Consider the following 10703-nt stretch of genomic DNA (forward strand, 5'->3'; position numbering starts at 1 on the left):
GTTATACCAACTTTACAATTTCCACGCATACTAGAGTCATAATAAATTACTTTACTAGAGAATAATAAATTACTTTAAGAAAAATAAATATATGCCTTTTACAGAATTATATTTATAATTAACATTAATTTGTTTTTCATTAATTGTTTACTTTTATCAGCCACTGTTACTTTAGACACACCTTAAAATCTTCGTACTCGTATTTAAATTCGAAAATGATGTCTTCTTAATCAACTGTCAAGTCAACGCTATCCTCCTATATAATGTGTCAACGTATCCGTGAACGCTACGCTAACCCATCGAACGTGTCATGAGAGAAAAGTTCTTGGCTCATCGTAAGTACAAGGATGTGTGTCGTCGTGCTAAGACCTGAAGAATATTATACTCATAATGTGCAGTAATTTGAATGTGAAGTGTGCGGCAAGAAATGAGCTTATAAGTCTTTGACATACAGACGACAGACAACTACATATATATTATTGTGCGTCTCTCCTTGCCTTGTCTTACCTTTGCTTTCATTAAATAATGTTTTTTTTTTCATCTTATTTTAAGTAAAAAAAAATGTTCTTGGACGTGTGTTGGACTGTGCATTGGATGGAATATGGATGAAAGTAGTTATTCAAGTTAAAAAGTTACATAAATGCGGGATTTGAATTATTGAGAACAGCAGCATGCATTGTCCAGCAATATATTGCGATTGATTTGAATATTACAATTAGTTGTAAATAAAAGAATAATACAGAAAAGAAGCAATGCAGTTGACTTTTGTGATGTTATCGCAGAGACTATTAAAATAGTGTTATAATATGATAATTAATTTAATTTTATTAATATTATAAAATTCTGACTACTTAAATACTTCTAATTCTTATTTGTCATTTGAGACTTAATAAAGTATATGTAACAGACAGAAGGAGTCATCACCAACCCTGTAGAGTACATATATAAATATTTTCTTGATCAGCATTTATCTGAAAGTTCGTCTAAAAAAGCACTGAGACGTCAGCAGTTATAAAACAGACAGGAGCGAACAATTTTAGTTGCTTAACATGTCGAAAAATATCTTACATCAATATTTTAACATATGCTCATGTACATAATGAACTGTATATTCAATAAATTCTTTTACCATTAATTTGATTTTATTTGTGTGCAGGTTATAATTTTGTTTTTAGTTTTAATGAGAAACAAAAAAAAAAAGTTAAACTAAGAACCCATTACTGACGATTCCTGTGTTACTTGTATTTTATATGGTCGCTTTTTTTTAGTGTTTTATTTTGTCATCACCGTATTCTGAAAACTACTTTTAAAAAGCTGTCATTGTTAGGGGAAAATTGCAATCCCACTGCATATAAAACTAATAAAAGCAGCAGCAAATTCTAGCATAGAATTTCAATTAGCCTTAGTACACTAATTGACAAAATGGTAAATGAGAATAATGGCCATAACAAAGTTTTTAAGGCAAAAAAGTCATAACTCATTTAACTTTGAAAGAACTGTATATGAGCAAGTGAGTTCGCGAGTGCAAGCTGATCGTGTCGATCACACACAAGCTTTCACATATCAGTAAAGATGTTAAATTGTATTTGAAGAAGCAAAGAGCAAATTCCAACAAAAATGATTGTGCTGTAGGTGAGTGAATCGCATAATTCGTATGTATTGTATGTCGAAGTTTGTTCCTTGCGCATGAAGAATAAATTTAACTGATATGTTAGATATGAAAACGTTCATTTAATACACTTGCAAATCGAATTTAGAAAATCCACTTTTTAAAAGCTCACATAGAAATATTATTTTCTTATATAGTAAAAGATTGAACTTCCTAGTTGTTGTAGTTTGGGTTGTTTGTCATGGGCAAACGACGAATGGAGAAAGTGGCAAATAACTTTATTTGAAAGAATATGTATAGATGTACGAGTATATTATTTTATATTAAATAAGTATGTGAATTGGCAATGTGTAGGAGATATTTGTTTATGGATTTATGGTGGCTACTACATATCAGTGGATAATAAAATCGATTCGAGTAAGACCCAATTTAAAGTAATCCATTGAAATATGCCCAAGTTAACTATTGTGTAGGTCCGGTTGAAAGAGTTTGCTATTTGACTCTTCGACCGCATTAAATTACAAAAATTGCTCGATCCGCGCAGCAGTCTCGATATTTTATTTATTGCAACGCGGCTTTCAATAGCAACTCACTATAATTTACATAACCGACCGACCACACGCAACCTTCCTCCCATTTACTACTAAAAAAAAAGAATTTGCATTCCTAGTGAATGGCTAGGCATTCGGCAATTTTTTTGGCTTCTTCAGCTGAGCAGACAAAAAACGATTTCCACAATCGTCGCACACAATAAACCATTACAGGCGATAAATTTCATTAGCCGCGGTATCAAAATCAAAAATGCCATTCGATTTATGTGTGCGGCCACAGCCTGGACTGGACAACAACATCTGAAACAACAGGAAGCGACTGCAATTGTCATGATTTTCATGGATTTTCATTTTTATTTTCCCATTAAGGTTATGATATGCTTTGGTTGTTCTTGGGCATAAATGGAGTTATGGTAATTTTTGGTTTTAGTTTCCACATATTATTTATATGTTAAGGCTAAGTATTTTAATGTTAAAAAATTGAGGTGTGACTAATTTGACTAAACAATTATAATTTTATATTCTATAGTGAAGGTAAACTTATTCTGGAGGCTCGATCAAATAACCCAGAGATCAATTCGTTTGGTGTTTGAAGGCGATCTTGAGTACGTACTTTTGAATACTTTTGGCAGTTTCACTGCGCTTATTCAGCAACAGTTAGAAAATAGTTTAAGGTCCTCCAAGTCTACGTTTTCTTCTTCGAAGAAATGCTAGAAATAAGTTAATCTCTTCTTCTCTTCATTCCTGTGGTTCTGATGGTTATCACGTAACGTTCGTATTAAAACGCCAGTTAACATAATTATGCTGACTTATATACATATAAGCTTCCTATAGATTGAAAGTAATAGTAATAGTTTTGAGCCCTAAACAAAATTAAAATTCTCTTAAAATATGTAAGAGTTATCATTCCTCTGATCGCAATTCTCTCGAGACTCAAGCCGTATATAATAATTACGGTTGACATTCGTAGGCGGAGAGAGAAGTGATGCGAATGTTGCAGTTCCCTCTTCTAAAATTAGAATCTAATTTCGAGTGTTGTTGCTGTTAGCTCTGAATTTTAAAACGGTGGAGATTTTTCCATTCTTGAAAGAAGATTAAAATCTTGAGTTTCGGCAATCTTGAATTATGATCTTGCTTTAAGCATAAACCTTCTTAGTTTAATTTTGACATCATATTCTCTTGATTCAAGATTTTGTTCTTGATCTTATTATCTTATCTTTATGTGTATGAGATCTAGGTGTTAGTCAGACGGACTAGTCTGATAAAAAATTCAAGAATTTTTTGATCCGGAGTTCTTGTTTCTTAAATTAGTTTTTTTAAGGTTCAGAAATCTTCAAACTCATGTTTGGATACTTGTTTCTAAAACGACACTTTTGCAGTATGTTAAACAATTTATTTGAAATTGTTTAAATATTGATTGTATTATATACTTATTCGATCAATATTTCAATATTTATTAAGAATCGTTTATAGTTTGTTTGTAATCTATAAATTTTTTCATAATAAGTAAAAACTATTGTATGTATGATAATACTACGTAAATGGATATTAGTAGGAATACATCAATTGTTGAAATACTTTATGAACGATGTAAACAGTATCAAAGAACTTACAGTGATTGGTCAATGCATTCCCACTTCTATTCTTTTATGTGTATGTATATTCCCTTATTTCTATTTGTTTTGCCACGGTTTTATTTTCATGGTCCATGAGGCCAGGTCGTTGTAACCATCAGAAGGGCAATAGCAGTAAGGGAAGATCCAGAGTCATGGGTTAGGAAAGGAAGCTCCGATGGATGGGCGCTGAGTTGAGTTTGCTGCGTGCATTGCTCGAGGTCATGTTTGGCTTTTTTACCCCTTTCAATTTCTCGGTCTAACAGCCGACCCTTGAGGGTATCCTCACCAAAGGAGCTTAATATTTGTGGTGCGGTTGTTGTTGTTGCTGCTGCTGCCATTGCTGCTGCTGCTGTAGTTGTTTGTTTGTGTCTCATTGAGCGAACGAGTCGTTTGATATGGCGCTTAAGCATTTTGAACGGATTTATTTGCCAACTTGATGCAGAGGCGAAGCAGTAAAAAGTTCTTTGCCTGCCGCCGCCGTACGCGGTAACTGTAATTGTCATTATGCTTGGGGCAATGGTGCCACGCCCTCGCTCAAACATGCTACTGAATCGCCCCTTGGTGGCCCCTTGTGGCCTATCTGAATGTTTGTCTTTGGCATAACCCAAGAGTGCGAGGCGAAGTATACGACTTCAATCTTCGTCGCCCTCCCCGCTCCCCGCTGGTCGAGCAAATGCTTTTCATGTTTCACTGCAAACTCTGCATGATATTTCTCATCGTCGTCGTCGTCGACGTTTTCGCCCTCATTCTTGTAATCACATTCTTCATTATCATTATGCGTTTTGTAATCATCATCATCATCAACATAGTCGAGAAACAGCATTAGCTTGTCTGATGCCTTGGCACGCTCAAAGTATCTATCAATATTTGCATTTATAAGTTATTTGCCTTCCAGCGTATTTGTTGAGTTATTAACTGAAATTAAGAAAATTGAAATACGTTCGTTTCTCTCGCATTTGTGACAGAGCGTGAAATTGCTTCGACTTTTACAACAGATCTCCTTCCTCTCTCTCCTCCCCCCCCTTAGAACACCCAGGCGCCGGATGCCAGACGCCGGACACTGGGACAAAGTGACCAACGAACGAACGCAGCCTCGGTTCAGTCGTTTTAACTTTTGTAATTATGCGACAAGATAATTAACTCCATTTTTGTGTACCCCCATCCCCCAAATAATCAGTGGCAGTAACAACAGCAGCAGCAGCATGGGCTGCAATAAAAGCAAGAGACACAAATATTTTACCCGCATGCATTGGCCATGGCCACGGTCATGGCCCAAAACATTTTCGTAAGCCTTTTGTTACTAACAGCCATAATGTTCATGGGGACAAGCAATTGGAACAAAACGGTGGCGCCCATTTGTGTAGCACAACAACAACAACAATAAGAGCAGCATGCGGACTTCTGGCTGGCGGGCCAGACATCGCATTATGACCAATACCAAGAATGAGTGTGGGACGAGACATTCAGTGGACCATCCCAGTGGACAAATTCCTTTGTTTTATTTTATTAGCTCAAATGTAATCTTACACCATTTCATGTAATTGCATCACACTGAAGATATTCGACAACTTTTAAAGTCGCCTTCAAATTTATTTTGTTGGTTTTGTTTTTGATATTCTTGATTTTGTTCTTCTTGTCTTCAATAGTTTGGTTCTCTTTCTGGACTACGCATATTTTTAAGGAAATATCGATTTGCGATGACTTCCGAAGTGAGTCAAATACAACAAGAGATGTACTAAGGGGATGAAAGTACTTCAAGATTTTATTGGATTTATAATAACAGGCACAATGTTCATTTATCTTTGGAATCTTTGAATTTTTTAACCATTTGTGTTTCATATTAAATTCTTCAGTATTTGGTTCAATTGTGTTTTTAATTATAGCTATTGTGCGACATATTTGTATAAGTGTGTGTTCTATAGATGCCTGATAATATGTCCTTATTAAGGATTAAGCACTGTATGACTTCCCCTTTGAACCTCTGACTTTCCCTTGAACCAAAGTGATATGCGGCACTTGAGCGGTGGTTGAACTCATGACTTGCGCTTCTATTGTTCTATTCGAGAGTGTCGGAGGATATTTGCATCGTTGCAGTCAATGGGGATAGCAAATATATACGTATATGTACATATATATATCTTATATACATATATCCCACACTTCACCATAGCTTTATTTTTCTCTAGATTTTATCTATCACTATGAATTTGTTTTCAATATATTTAAATGTAAACACATGTTACATATTTGCCAATATTTCAATGAATAAAATCTAAAGAAAAACAAAGCTGTAGTGAAGTGTGGGATACCCATACCAAATAAAATTATGCACTTCTATAACTATAACTGATCGCAAAAAAATAAAAATTCTATCTTTTGGTGTTATTGCATGACCAAACACGAACAAATTTTGTTTCTTCATTAAAACACCATCAAACTTTAGTCATTGTATCCGATAGATACACCTGGTTTACAATCATTGTTTGCAATCAATATACTTAAATAAAATTATTATTTTTTTAAATTCAATCTATTATATCATGGCTTGTCTTGTTTTGTATGCTGTTAAATAAAGATTTCCTCATGTTCGAGTGAACAAGAGTGAACTGCTTACTGAACTGAACTAAGATCTTTTCTAAGGGATCTTCTGTGTTGACTTGAGTAGTGATGAAGTAAACGAACTGAACATGTTGATTTACTTTTTATTTGGCCGTTGACGTACTAACGGCAGTACCATCAAGTGGCCCAGCGATACCAAGCACGGGCTTGTTGACGCGCGGACAAAACAAAATAAATTTGTGAACAGCATGCATTACACGAAAACCGCGAATAAATATTAAAAGACGCTGGACAGCTAATTAAATTAGATTAAAATATGTTAGAATATATGTATAATAAGATAAATAACATTTAAATACTCGATAAATAAGCTAATAATAAGGTTTTAAGCAAAGGAATAGATTTACTAGAGCAAACTACGTTATTGAGATTATTATAGTACACACACAGAATACGGAAGGGATTATAAGATCTACGTGAAATGAGAAGAGGAAGAAAATTCCTAGTGATCCTGACAGGAACTGCAAAACTAATTTGACTTAACAGCTCCAAAGAGTCTATTTCACCATTAATTAGTCTCTGTATGAAAACAGCACCTTGCATAGTTCTACGGTCAGAAAGAGAAGGAAGGTTTATTAATAAAAGTCTACTGCGATACGGTGGTAATCTAATATTAGGATTCCAATTTAAACTACGAAGAGCAAATAATAAGAATTTAAAAAAATAAAAATAAAAAAATACAAGATCAACCAAAGTGAGCAAGGTTTAACACTTTTGACACTCTTTTTATCGAACACCCTGTTGGGAAACACCCTGTTAACGGACGCCCTGTTGACGGACACCCTTTTTATCGGACACCTAATTGACTTATTGATTTTTAATCGGACACCCTGTTAACGGACACAATTTTAACGGAAACCCTTTTGGCAAACACCTTATTAACAAACACGCTGTTAATCGAACACCCTGTTGACGCACACCCTGTTGGCGGCCACCCTGTTAGCGGACACCCTTTTTATTGGACACCCTGTTAGTGGACATCCTTTTAACGGTCATCCCTTCGACGGGCCAGGATGTGTGAATACATTCATTTGCAATTTAGTGCTCTCGCTCTCACTCGTCTTTGCTCTTTCACCAGCTATACAGATATTGATTTGTTGCTTTATGCAAATGCTGATGAACTTTCAAAGATCAATGACGACAATTAGTATGTGCATTTTTTTTGCTTTAATTTTAATATGGTCATTGTTTTCTTATTGATGACTGTAAATGCAAATGATTTGGCGAGCTGCATAATAACGTGCACATGCAAAGTCAATTGATATACTTGTTTATATATGACTTTTTGTTCTTATTCGAATTGATTATTGCTCTCATATGCAGTGTGAGACTGCAATTTGCACATAACAATTAAATAATAAACATTAATTTTTAACTCTTTGAAAATATATACATTGTGCTGAATATCAAACTGATAAAATACAATTTATTTATAGTTTTTTAACTGCAGAACGGGAAAAGCTTTCGGTAAAGTGGGATAGTTGATATATGTATGAACATTCTTATATAATTACTATTTTGAATCAAAATCCAAGCTTGTTAGTCAATAAATACCTTCGAAATTAAAGGCGCGACATGTTTGGTTTGAAGATACTTAATTAACTCAGCATATCAATTGGTCTGGTATTCAACGTCAAATATTATGTTAAATACCTGAACAATTTGTTGATATTTTGTAAGTAAATTCTGTTTAATTTCTTCTCCTGTATGCTCGTTATACTAGTAGTGTATTTAGAAAGGTATTGCGATTACAAACAAATGGGTTTAGGGTATCCCGTAGTCAAGTACTCTCCTCTAGAGTGCTTTTACTTGTTTTCATTTTAAATTTCTCACTTGACTTGAACTGTGATCAGCTTAAAGAACCTTACGAAAATATGTGATATAAAAAAGATGGCGAAAAAATTAACGCAACACAATACGGCGTGTACCACGCCCACACGCCCACACCCACTCACACACACACATACACTCAATCCCTACAGAGTCTCTCGCTCAAGCAGAAGCACGAGCTCACGCCAACACCACGAACACCAACACCGACACCAACACCAACACCGATACGAACACCGACACCAACACGGACAACAACAACAACAACGACAACGACACCCTATAGCTGACAACGCCGTCTGCAAAGAAGCTGTCAAGCGTTGAATGTAAATGCCAGGCAGCCAAAAGATAAGCCGCTGAGAAGCCAGGCGAACAGCAGACAAGCCGGCAGTGTCATTTCGTTTCCTCCACGTTAACCCACCACCCGAAGCAAGAAGAAGAGAAGATGACTAAAATTAAAAAGGAAAATAATAAGAAATCGGTGATGCCAACTTGACACAATGAACTTAATATTACGTAGTAAATAAAAGCCGCCGACCAAGTGCTGAAGTGGAGTGAACTCAGCTCAAGTGGAGTCCATTATGCGATTCTCTGCCTGTGTGTGTATGTGTATGTGTGTGTGGTGTTGAAAAGATTTATGGCACAAAAATGTAACGAAACTTTAAGAAAAGCCCCATAAATTAGCCACATCAGAACTTCCGAACTCCAGACTGCAACCCCACGATATTGAATTTGTAACTGGTTTTTCTTTTTTGAAGAGCGCCTAGAGCTGCTTCCTGTGCGCTACCCTATGAGTTAACCACTTGGGTTTTTAACGTAAAAAGAATGAACAAGTTCTATATTAGCATTTTATCTGGAAGTCTTCTATACTCTTACTATAATATATTAGGTACCCTTAAAAAAGAGTTTTCAAACAAAGAATTCTTTTCTTACTGAAAAGAAAGTTTCCATCTTAATTCATGATATTCAATCTTGAAATGTTAAAAAAAATAAATACAGCTTGTGCTTAATAAACCACTATTATATCAACTTAACCACATTTGAGAAAACCTCTGATTGAAAAATTATATTCGTATTTATTTTTGATCAACATCAACAATCAAAACAATGTACATACATTTTGATGTTATCAGACTTAGAATTCAAGAAATAATTTTGTTTTTGCCTGAAATCGTACAAAGTTGCAGGTGCTTTATGACTTTTATGGTAATTTTGTTATATATTGTATATTTTGAATGCTATGGTATAAAGTTTGTGGTATTGAAACAATATCTTATTAGTGATAGAGGAAAAAATTGTGTGTGGCTTATCCTGATATATGTATTTGTAAGCGTTGGTATATTTTAAGGGTATAGTATATATATATTGGTTTGGTATACTTTAACGTTAATAATACTTATGCACATGAGTATCAGGTACATCGCATTCAAATTGGAAATCTACTGACAAAATTGTGCCAATGGCGTTGTCAGCGTTAAATTTTTGCTGTAGATACACTAAACAGATATTAAACAGATAGTTTATTTGTTCTGCAGCTCGAAGCTTATTAGCAATAACATTTGTGTAATACTAATCTGATAAATGCCGATTGAAATTTCTATTTATAAATAAAAATTTGATTGCTGCGCAATTACAGCATCTAACAATTCGCATGCCAAAATTAATATAGATAATGCCATTTGTGTATTAATAAAGTATCAAAAAAAAATATCAAACACACGACACGATGTAGCTTTAGTTATTTTAATGATTCTGTTTTATTTTTATACTTATATAAATACTAGTATGTTGATGAGAGAATGCAGTACAAAAATAATTTCAACAAAGTACAACGCTGTCGAAGCGTATCATCAAGTTTTTTGTTATTTTTGTTTTTCAACAAAAAATTCAACAATTGGTGATTATTTTGACAGCTGCATTACTTGTTGTATAATGCTCAAACGGAAAACTGAATTTTATTTAAATCAAAAGATTCTTTAAGAACGATATTTATATAACAACTTTTTATAGTAACGTGCACTAAAGATAAAAAACAAAAATGCTCTTCACATTTATTCGCGAATTTAATATATATCAAAAGTAACTAATATTACTAACAAATATTTAATAAGAAGGTGTTGAATTATAAACAAATTTTTTTCAGATTTTCTTAGAAAAGCTGAGGCTTATGTTTGTTTTTCTTTTTGTCCAGTTACGTAGGTGCTTAAGTAAAATACTTTGAAACCGATAACGATTTTTTTCACCACAAACTATTAAACAACAATAAAATCGCATTTCAGTGCACTGGTTAAACTTTTCTTTTTAATATTTTGTTTTATGATTTTAACATTTGAAAATGCCAATATAAAAGAGATAAATCTGGAATAGAGTGTGCTCAATTATGAGTTCCCGGATACCGTTTTTAATAAATACAAAACACTTTTTGGATCAAAAATGTGTTTATAAACTGAAATGAATGGAATGAAAGTATATTCCTAC

This window comes from Drosophila albomicans, chromosome 3 (genome assembly GCF_009650485.2).
Source record: "Drosophila albomicans strain 15112-1751.03 chromosome 3, ASM965048v2, whole genome shotgun sequence".
NCBI classification, from domain to species: domain Eukaryota; kingdom Metazoa; phylum Arthropoda; class Insecta; order Diptera; family Drosophilidae; genus Drosophila; species Drosophila albomicans.